The sequence below is a fragment of the Zeugodacus cucurbitae genome, chromosome 2 (assembly GCF_028554725.1).
Source record: "Zeugodacus cucurbitae isolate PBARC_wt_2022May chromosome 2, idZeuCucr1.2, whole genome shotgun sequence".
Taxonomy (NCBI): Eukaryota; Metazoa; Arthropoda; class Insecta; order Diptera; family Tephritidae; genus Zeugodacus; species Zeugodacus cucurbitae.
Genome location: NC_071667.1, coordinates 86,425,690 through 86,437,890, shown reverse-complemented (window position 1 = coordinate 86,437,890; position 12,201 = coordinate 86,425,690).

Here is a 12,201-nt window from a genome sequence, read left to right as displayed (position 1 = left end):
TTCATAATATAATTAAGAACTTGTTGCACTGGTCTGCAGATGAATGGGAAATACTTCCTCGTTGACATCCACCCCATATGTAGTTTGTACCTAAACTTTAGCCACACGGCAAATAAACTCATCAACCCAAAATAATTAATTTAATTATGGCGCCTGAAACGCGTGAATGCAATATCGCCCATTTCGTGGCTCATATGTGTTGAAGCGGGGACATGGAATATTTCAGCCTTTAAGCATCACCAAATCAAAATTCAGCAAATTAAAATTCATAATAACAAAGGACATCAAAAGAGTTTTAAGCCGCGACCGATGAATTTAATGAAAATCATTTTTAGCAGAATTACAATTGGGGGGTGACTTCGATGGGTACTGTGCAAGGCTAGTGATAGTCTAAATTTCTAACAAGCGCAGAACAGCTGCGACTTTATTACAATCCAAACCTATTAGTATGAGAAGCATATATGCAATCTGTTCAAGCCGTTTAGTCTACGTAAAATACGTAAAAATGGTTCGTGAAAGAAGAGCTGTTGCAAAGACTTTACTCGGCCATACAAAAGCACGTACTAAATATGAATTCTTCTGCAATATCGCCGTATACGGCGTATCGTAATCTAAGGCACATTGAAATTCTGATCTACCCTTGGTAGTCTTGTATTTGTTCATAAGATATGTTCAATGTACCATTATTAGTATTACCACGAATTTTGAGGTTACCGGCTTGCTAAAATAAAATATTTAGAATTCAGAACCTGACCGGATTATATATTTTTATAAATGATATGTCAGAGCATTAATCATTAAACATCTATTTGACCATTATATGTGATGAATATCTGTGGACGCCTGACTTGTTAATGTTTCAATTACAGCTTGCGAACTGAAGGTTCAATTCCGAAGAGATTTTGTATTTTCATTAAAAGAAAAACCGACGATAAATGTCTTCTGCCTTGCGATAATCTATTGCTAATGGAATTAATTTAAATTTGAAATAGATGTGACACCTTCTCTCCACTTGTGTTCCAACCCAATTGGTACCTCTTTCCACTTATTCGCACCGCTTAATCATTATTGCTACTTTTGATTTATACACGTCCACTTTTCACTGTCTTGAGTCTGAGTGCTGGAGGCGGAGGGAGGACATGGCCAATGTGTTGAGTTCTCCTTTCAGGTCTGTCGCACGCTCGTCTTGTGTTTGTCTGCTGTCGTCCCCATTAAGTTGCCAAATTGTGTGCTTTTGTTTGTCTCCGGTGATTATTTCTTTAAATCACGGTTGTTGCGCTCAACCCCACCCGCTTTGTTTGTGTTGTTGTAGCAATTTATGCATGTGTTTTCTGAATTGGTTGTGATTGAGTTAGATACCTTTTGACTGAATTTGGCATTATGCTGACAGCCGGTCGTGCGTTTACCTTTCCTTTCATCTGCTTCTGCGGCACATTCCGTCCGTCCGTCCTTCCGTCCGTCCTTAGTGGCGCTTTCAGGTTAGCAGGCTAATTGCCCGAAATAGACGCTTGGGCAGTCAGAGTTAGTTTTGGAGGAGAATGATTTGATTTGTGCGTTGCTTTAAATAAATCAAGCTCATATGATTGGGAAGAAAATGCTTCTTCTGAGATGTAATTGTAATTGTAGAAAAATTACCTTGTCTGGCGAAGCGATATTGGCAATGCAGTGATTATATAGGAATATTTTTTTTTGTGACCATAATGATCAGTTTTGTATAGAAAACCTCATTCACTATTATAGAATACTAGTCAGATCTGGGTAACGACATTTATTGCCCATTTATTCATTTCGATCAAGTCATTGCCATTTTCTTGACTGTCTAAACCAGAATAATTTCCTATTCTTTGTTTGTTTGACATTTACATTTGAAGGAATTCAGTTATTGCTGCTGTCAAGCTTAATTTACTGAATCCAAATTTGAGTTAAATATAATGACGCTAGGCGAACATAATTGCTCCGAGGATTACATTTGATTCACTTAATATTGTGGAATTTATTTCATTCTGTATTTTATATTTATATATAGTGTTTGTATATTCTACACAAGTACATATGCTAGCAATGACCTTTTCCTCATTTATGTAAATTATTCGATAAAGGTTTTCGATGAAGCACAATTACTTGAAGAAATGCATACCTGCGAAAGCTTATTGAGTTCTATTTATAATATCATAACTGTATTGTCAAATGTCTTTAGTTGATGATGATGCTAAGAAAGGATATCAATGTTCCTTGCACAACCTATTCTTAAAGGTAAATTGCGCTTATAAACTTTGAGAATTCACTAAAATCATTGGTTGAAAACTTATTTCACATATTAATGAAAAAGCAGCAACACCTTAAATATTTAAACAAATAAAGTAAATTGCTGTCGTCGCTGGAATTCCGTTAAACGCATGCATGCTGTCCAAATATTCGAAAAGTGACAACATTATTTCGCAATTAATTCTTACCACAAACATGCAGACTACGGGCGGTGCGAAAAGCAATTACAATTTTTCTTCGCTCGGATGGAGAAACGCACATTCGCTTGGTTTGCCAGCCTGCTGACTCATGTGTACATTCAGTGGTGCGTGCGTAGTACATGGCCACATAGGATTCCCTCAACTGTGTGTGGGCGGATGCTTCTGTCTGCATCATGTTGCGTATACGCCATGGCACACACAACAGAAATTGAAAAGTAAAGCACCGAGTATTGGAAATAATGATAATTTAGTGCGTTGAACCAGCATCCACATTAAACATAATCAGTTATTCAGGTTAATACAATGCTGCCTCTTATTTATTAGTCGAAATATTCTTGTCGAATTTGTATTAACGAGTTGGCTCTCTGGTGTGGTCACATATACTTTACTCATTTACCTGTTATTTGCGTGTGATTGTATTTGTGCGTGCGTGATCTCTTCAATTTTTTTCACTTTTGCCTAATGGCTGTAATTTGCGGTTTACCTCCTATTTAATGCCCATGGAAAATATTCGATTTTCCTTAAGCTGATTTTTATACTCTCGCAACAAAAGTTTCTACGAGAGTATAATAGTTTTGTTCGCATAACGGTTGTTTGTAACACCTAAAACTAAAAGAGTCATATATACCAAAGTGATCAGGGTGACAAGTAGATTTGAAATCCGGATGTCTGTCCGGCCGTCCGTCTGTCCGTCTGTCCGTCTGTGCAAGCTGTAACTTGAGTAAAAATTAAGATATCTTGACGAAACTTGGCACAAATATTCCTTAGCCCCATAAGAAGATCAAGGTCGAAAATGGGCAGAATTGGACCATTGCCACGCCCACAAAATGGCGAAAACCAAAAACACATAAAGTGTCATAACTAAGTCATAAATGAAGATATAAAAGTAAAATTTGGAATAAAGGATCGCACTAGAAGGGGGCATATTTGGATGTAATTTTTTTGGGGAAGTGGGCGTGGCCCCGCCCACAAATGGGTTATTTGTATTTAACTCGCAAACTAATAAAGCTATATAAACCAAACTTTCTGCAGTCGGTTCTCTTACATACCCCACCATGAAAATAGTTGAAATCGGATAATAACCACGCCCACCTCCCATACAAAGGTTATGTTGAAAGTTACTAAAAGTGGGTTAACTCACTAACGAGAAACGCCAGACACACAAAATTTTGCAGAAGTAAGAATAGTAGATGAGAGCTGTACTCAGATTTTTTTACAAAATGGAAAATGGGCGTGGCATCGCCCACTTATGGGTCAAAAACCATATCTCAGGAACTACTCGACCGATTCGAATGAAATTCGGTATATAATATTTTCTTGACCCTGATAACACGGACAAAAAATGGGCGAAATCGGTTCACAACCACTACTACTTTCCTTCTAACACAATTTTGAAATTCATATTATACCTTCACTTTATAATGTAAACATAAGGAACCAATGAAGATAACGGAATAAAACTTTACACAATTAGTGCATATCATCTCTGGCTTCACTTGTGAAAAAATTGTCGAAAACGGACCATAACTTTTCAAGGCCCCAGATATCGAACATGTTGAACTCAGCGTCTAAGGATAAATTTTAACCGAAAATATGGGTAAATCTCTCAACTAATTTAATGTAATTCAGAGGAAATTGTTTTCTTCTAATAGTGTGTCTCTGTTCCAAAAATTATTAAAATCGGGTCATTACATTTCCATATACCTCATTGTAGGTTTTTCAAAAATACGGTGAGCTTTATTCCGCATATATGTATTGGTTAAATTTCTTCAATAAATTGCGAGGGTATAAAATGTTCGGTGGAACCCGAACTTATCCTTTCCTTACTTGTTCCTCTCTTATTTCTCTCTATTACTTCTACATATGTATTTCGAATATACCTACCATATACTTAAGACATTCGGATAATATCTTTGTATTTCTCGACACTTCTAGCACTCAGTTATCTAAGTATCTATCTCTATAATGTATTGATTGGACAATTGCAAATGCCGTGAAGTGCCAAAAATTTGGTAATCATTTCATATTTCGTAAATCTATTGTAATAGAATACAAATGCCGTGTCATCCGTAGCTTTAATCGTGTCTTTGACAAAGTGTCGTATCCCCAAGGTGAGCAGCACTTAAGGCAGCAGCCAACAACTTAGAAGTGCAAAGTAATTCAACTTCGAGCGCGAAAGGCTTAACATTTACAAGGTCACTTCAGAAATTTCGACTTTCTACTTACCACGCTCTGACGAACAGAGTGTTTAATTACGATGTGCCGTTATTTAGCATTTCCATGCGGAGAGAGCAGAGCGCCGCGAAACACCAAAAATGAAATGTGGCGGTGAAAGGAAATTATAAATTAAGAGGAGTTCCCATGGCTACAACCCAAGGGGGTGACAATCTGAAAGGTAATTTTGGTTATTCCTTGCAATTTAAATTATTAACGCTGACAAGTAAAGCAAAGTGCTGAACTGGCTACGTTATTATCATATTTTAGGAGAATTATTGTGCCACAAGTTAGAATATAATATTATTAATCACAAGGTGATTCCTGAGGTGGCTGAAGGCATAACCAATAAAGGCCGTTATAGAGTATATATTTGTATTTCTCCACTTAGCTGATTCATACTATAGTTTAATGATTTCTCATTTTTAATTTTTGTTCAGTTAGAAATGCCTTTGTGTTTGCGTTGGCATAATTCAGCTTTTTAATTCAATTAATACGAGAACCTTTGTGCGATTCTTTCATAAATAAAATGATTACGACAATTGTTATTTCCAATGTCAACTTAGTGCTCGTATTAGTACTAAAATTATGGTTCATGTATTTACATTGCCCTTCATTTCCAATATACATTTATATTTCATGAACCGGATTCTAATAATAAATCGAATACGAAAATTTGCATACCATTTATGAGGTTAGGTGAGGTTAAGAATGCACCCCTGTTAGTTAAATACTATCTTGAATATATGTTTTGCTATCGAACTCCCCCTAAAGGGATATTTTCACTCTACACGGGTAATTTGCTCAATGAGCTCAGGTTTATACATTTTCATGGAATAATAATGTTCACTCCGATTTTATAAAAAGCTAAACTCTCTTCATTTATCAAAGGTTTCCAGGCATCCGGAGCAAGTGTATGCTCCATAGGACCTATCTTCCTTTACTATCTTCACTCTCGCTGGTGTGTAAATAAGAAATTGATTTGCCAATGCACAAAAAAGCTTTAAATTTGGCAACATTGTTGGCACTTTACTTTGCACACAACAACAAACACATGAGCCCAGTTTGTTTCTTACTGGCATTACTAATTACCACCATATAACAATGGAGTTAACACAAAAGCCCCTTGCAGAGTTTGCACCAGAGCTCTCCAGTTTGATGGCAAATAAAATATTAATAAGTCAATTGGAACAAATCCAATCACAGTGAAAGTTGCACACGCCCTCCTTATGTGTATTTAGTCCACACTCGGTATTCAATAGCTTCTAAATAAGTATACATAATTTGAACGTGAATTCTCTCGATTTTCCGATTAAGACATATTTTATCAACATTAATGATTGCATTTTTCCTCGAAACAGTATTCCGAATAAATCCGAATTTTCTGCGGTACAATATACATATATTTACATAAGCCTGCCAATCAAGCAGGTCGATCAATTGAAACGTGAAACATCTCAAATATTGCCGCTAATGGATCCGTCAAAGGAACAAATGCAAAATGGAATTCTTTGTTCTAGAGAGCAATGTCTTCCCGGAATGCGCCCGTCGAAATTCGGTTTTGAAATGCGTTTGGCATTTGCACTTGGCTGCCGTGTGACTGAAGCGTGTCACTGTGGAATGTTTGACGGGTGGTGATTTGTTGTTTAACTCGAAGGAGCGAAAGCGTTGAAGCGCGAATAGATTGATAACGGTAATATAATGGCGAGCTAGTATATTCAAATGCTCTTAAAAATAGACATGACTGTGAGGAACAAAGCAATTCATTTACACATGGAGTGCAATTAAGCTGAACGAAGAAACGTGATGTGTTCACCGAAAATATTGCTGTTTACAAAATTCGATTTCATTTACATACCGCTATTATAGTTTTATTTCATAGCTTTGAACATAACTCTTCGACGTTAGCGTAGTCAGCCGATGCTCATATAAGTTTTCATAACTTTCTCTACAAATGAATGCTCTTTCTAGGCTAGACAATGTGAAGAGGAATGTTCTATTCTAACCATATTTTTCAAAGATGTACAGTTGATCTCCTTTTTGCACGGTTAACTGGGACAGTAAATTACACGTGTAAAAAAAAACCGTGCAAAAAAAATCAAATTTTTATATAAAACACGCTATTGAGACCAATTTAAGAAAAAAATCGTGCAAAAAATAGAAAACGTGTAAAAAAGATCTTATTTTACATGAAAATCTATCTATTCGTACAGAGTATTTACAATGTTGTTGTTGTTATAGACTTTTCTGGTATTATATGTATGTACATATTACTGTTAGAAGGAACAAACAACAACTATTCTGGGAATGGTAAAAAAATAATACATTTCACAGTTTCGTCAATAATCGCTGTGTCTTCTTTTTTCTTACTTCTTCATATAGCTTCATTTATTTGTTTACGTATTGAAATTGTTGCAACCTTTTCACTGGCTTTCGAATCTAAGATTTGTATTTTTTAGTTTAAATCTAATTTAAAATTTATTAAATTCTATTAACAGAATTGGATTTGTGACGTATTGTTGTATGGAATTTTGATTTTATTGCAAAAAAGTATACAATTAAAATAAAAAATCCGTGTAAAAAAAGTAAAACCGTGTACAAATGGTAACTGGGAAGTGTTCAAAAACACCGTGTAAAAAACAACCGTGCAAAAAAAAAAACCGTGTAAAAAGGAGATCAACTGTATTTAAAATTGGAAACATTAACGGAGATATGCAGGAAGGCATATGCTATATGTATTGTAGGTCCAACGCACCGTTCATGCTGAAGGGTTGTCGGATATATTCCTGAATAATTCAGATGTTTAGACTTATATCTTCTCTCTTTCATCTAAAGATTTTTTTCTTATTTAATAAATATTATCCAGGGTTTGGAATGCATTAAGCAGATGTGTGGCTTTCTTGAATGGATGCTTCGCTCTCAAGTTTATCCCTGAAGATTAAGCATTTCTGTGCACTTTCTCAGTTACTTGTGTGCGGCGTGTTTCGTGGCTGGCTCTATATGGCGCACAGAAATTTCCAATAAGTTCAAGTCAAATAGAGATTGACACACTCTCGCTCACACTCATTCTGGGTTTCAAGCACATTCAATGGCTGCGAGTATTTTGTAAGTGGCCAACTTTACCATTTCAGTCTCATTCGATATATATATCCTTACCTGCAGCATTCACCTGAGTTTGCCACACACGCCCACCTGCACGTCGGCCAGAGCATTGTTCTACAAGATAATCGATTTTATTTCACTATAAATGCTTAAAGTGTGCATGTGCCCGCATGCGATGACGCTTTCGAGAGCAATGTAAATTTAATTTTGCCTTTGCTTGAAGTGGATGGACTCTTGAAAATTTAAGCTGACGTTGAGGTATATAAATAGTTATATACTCGGTCTAAGGTGTATGGAAAATGATGTGGAGTTAAATGGGAAAAGCGAGTCTTTGATGAAAATTGAGAATCAAGATTGGTTTGAGTCCAAGTTGTCACATTCACTAAACTTTTTTTGAAAGCTTTATGAAACATTGACTTATCAGGAAAAATCTGAACGGGAAGAAAGACATCATAAATTTCGGTCAAAGCTTTGAAAATATACTTTTGATTATTCGGGTTTTATAAGTGTATTGCCACAAAATGTTAACGTTTATCAGATCGAAGAAAAGTTAACAATGCATTAAAGATGGCGACCAGACCAATTCAACTCAAATACCGAAAACGAATAAACACACTTGATGTTGATGGAAATTAAAATTTGGCTACGCATTTTAAGCAAAATTACAGAGCTAAAAGAGAGAAGAGTGTATTTGTGCCTTGCTACAGAAGTGCGTCACGTGCCAATTGCCAATGCCGAATGCGTGGGATCAGGTTCCTGGGTGACAGCGCTGGTATGCACTTTGAAGTCAGAGCCGGCTGCTGCCTTTTTCTGTTGACTTTTGAGCACATTCATGCTTCGTTGCTTTCTGTGAATCTTTCGCAACACCAAAATGGCGCCGCAGAACATTGCAAACATACCTTCCATATTATTCGTAATTAGGAAAAATGCGAGCAGAAAAGTTGCCAATGACCCAACATGGCAGGCGATACAAAGAGTCCATAAAACGTCTACATAACTGTGGCCTCATGATGGTGCTGCTGAAGGTCATGAAGGCATGGAGAATGCTTAACGAAAGTGGCAAACATTGAAATGGTAGTCTCAAGTCAATAAAGGACAAATTGAAAAGAATGGAGTAAGGAGGATCTAGGGTAGGAAGGTAGTGACATATATCGTGGATTGGCATCGCAACGTTCAACATTCAACGGTTTGGTTTCTTAAAAATAATATGATTCGCACCACGGACTTATACCACGGTATTATATATTGATTCATGAGATCTCTTATACATTTGAGTCGTTGGATGAACATTAGTACAAACTCTCTTAGCATTCTTCTTTACCAAATGTCAGTTGGTATACGAGGTTCCAAAAAGTTTGATAACCAATAGACTAATAGAATCCAGGCAAATTGTTCACTCGCAGGTTGAAAGTGTGCAGCTTGTTGGTGTTGTGGCTACTTTTGCCTGCTGGCTATAGCACGATAAAGAAGGTAGAGGGGAGAAGGCTTCATCTGTGCTCGTAGTTACTGTTGGTGTTTTCGTTGTTCTATGTTGTTGTTTGTAGTTTGCTGGTCGCATTAGTGCTGCTGATGTGCTGTTTTTGCGGCTTTTGCGGCATGCACGCCTTCTGCCAAGCCCTGAGTGCTGCGAGCGTGTAGTTGCGGTGTTCGTACTACTTCCCGGCTTTGCTGCTCCATTAAAAGCCGACTTGTTCGGTTTAGATTGGCAATGACACAGCAATTCGTTGTCATTGTTGCGGTTTGGCAAAGTTTTTTGAACTTGAAAGGGGGAGTATTCCCTGCATATCTACGTGTGTGGTAAGGGGAAGTACAAACTTCAGCTTAAAAAGTCAAAATTGATATGTGTAGGTATAAACGAGAGAATAAAAGAGAATTGTGCATATGGAGTTAAGTTGAAATATATGTGTGTCGTAAACCGTTTTATATAAAATAATGAATAACAAAAACTAGTCACAGCAAGAGTATGTAATTAAAGGTTTGCATATATTCTCTTATGAAAATTTAGACTAGAGGTGAGACTTCAAGATCCGTTAAAGGAATTGTAATTATAAACAGACTCATTCTCTTCCAGTCCTAGACTGACTTCATATCAAAGAGCAAGGCATAAAACCGATGAAAGTTAAGCAAGCAAACGCCGGCTGCCACTTTTGTTGACCGAAAATGGCCCGCGCTTGACAACACTCTTGCAACCGCGAGACCTGCCCACTAACCCGAGGCTTTATAATTTCATTTATGGCTTAAATTTTGTGTATAACCGTTGTGGTTGGTGGACATTACAAGATACCTAGAGATATATAAATACAATACAGCCCAACGCATGTTGCTTGTTCGTAGTCAAGGTGACTTTGCGTTGAGTTTGACCAAAATTTTGATTGTCCTCCATTTCGGTTTGTTACTGCAGCTTCGCTTATCTCGGCTTTGGCTTGTCTTCTGCTTAAAATAACCTAATTAATATCCAGGTTTGCGCAAGTAATTGGTGTTTTCGTTCTTATTTCCCCGTGTGTACTTTAAAGTTTCAGAAGTTGAAAGTCAAAGGCTCTTCGAAAGAGTTGCCTGACTGACGGCACAGACGACACACTGAGTGTCTTTTACTTTGATATACTTCGTAGCCCGAGGATACTTAAGTGACTTTATTACGCTTGTTGTAATTAAAAGTTGTGCTTTGTTACCTTGAGAATTAGGCACTGACCTGCGTAAAGCATTGCAGTAACAAAGAAATTATTGAGTGTAAAATGAAATAAAGTAAAAATTTTAGTTAGAATATTCTAGCAAAATACATTTGACTCAAGTAATTTCTGTGTGTTTCGCATAATTTAAATGAATTTTTTGGTTTGAAAAATCCCAACAACCTTGAACGAGTATGGAAGAGAGCAACATGCAACAACTACGTGGCAAGAATTTGCCATAATTGAATAAATACCACGAACAGAGCTCAGTGCGACATGACGACATGATCGATGAACCCACTAAATTATCAGTTGCCAACTTAACATCTTGATTTCGCATTCATTCACTGCATTCAGCGGCTACACGCGGCGTATACGCAATATTCCCATTCGCACGGATTAGATATACCATACATATATATGCACATCCATCTATACATAGATAAATCATGAATGAATGAGTGTTTAATTCACTTGAGTGCACCTCATATACATAATTCACAGCTTCATAGTTGATTTGTTGTTGTTGCTGCGACTAAACAGGTGCCAATTCAATATTGACTCTGGAAATGGTGTGGAATCGTCTCTTCCGCGGACTATCAACAGGCATGTGCCTTAGGTATACGGCATTTAGCACACATCGGAGTACACCTGCTTCGAGTAAATTATGTGTCGACAACCATTTATTGATGTTCATCTGTTTTATGCGCTCACCACACACATATGTGGCATTTTCACAGCGGGAGAACCACTGATTGATTAATGTGAATGTGACGTCAATCATAACTGAACGTTCGTAAATGCTGACAAGTTTCAAGATGGAAGATTTTCTATTTACCGTGATTGAGTATGTGTGTGTAAGTGTTCATGCATAAATTTCATTCCAATGAATCTAACGGGAACAGCGAGTGAAAAGCGATCGCTTAGCCATTCTTTGCAGCACAAATAGGAGTGAAAGCAGAAGAAGAGAGTGAATGGAACTATTTTCCACACACACATAGTAATTTGATAATAAAATTCATATACACACGTGTAATTGCCAAATATGTTTGTATAAGTGTATGAGCTACGTTGGGTTTGTTTGCCGTCAATCGCTTTGTCGTCGAAGGAGTCAGTGGGTGTTAAAGGTGGAGGCAACATGCTTCCTCACATACAAATAAACATGAGTCCATATTGCTGTGAAGAGTGTGTGTGAACTTTTCTTGCGGTATAATTTAATAAACGAGAAAGTTTTCGCTGTGCTGTATTAGTATGCTTTCTGTGTGTCCCCTCCCATCGACAGGAATATTACTGCAGGTGTAAGAATTCAAATACCGCATTTAACTGTAGTTGTGTTAAGCGCTGGCATTAGCATCCGACAACAAAGGTATTTAGGAACAGTGTGCAGGTGCGCTCTCTTTCGCTCTCTCTAGTGTTGAGTATTGCAAAGAGACGAAGGAAATAGCACGCAGAAATTTAAAAAATAAGATAAGTGGTGAACCCAAAAACAAATATTTTTCTAAAGACATTTAACACTTACAATACTTCTGAGTCAGTCCGGAGATATTCATGAAGAAGGTGTGCAAGTTTACTCTACTATTTTAAATAAATAAATTATGTCTCTGAGTGCATAGTGCAATTTAAGCTCCAAATCCTCTCTCATGCTCTCTCTCTCCGGCATTATTTTATTACGTTCGTTACGTGATTACGTTGTGTAACGCTTACGGTATAAAGCGAATATAATGGCAAACACGACAGGATATCAAATCAGTTTG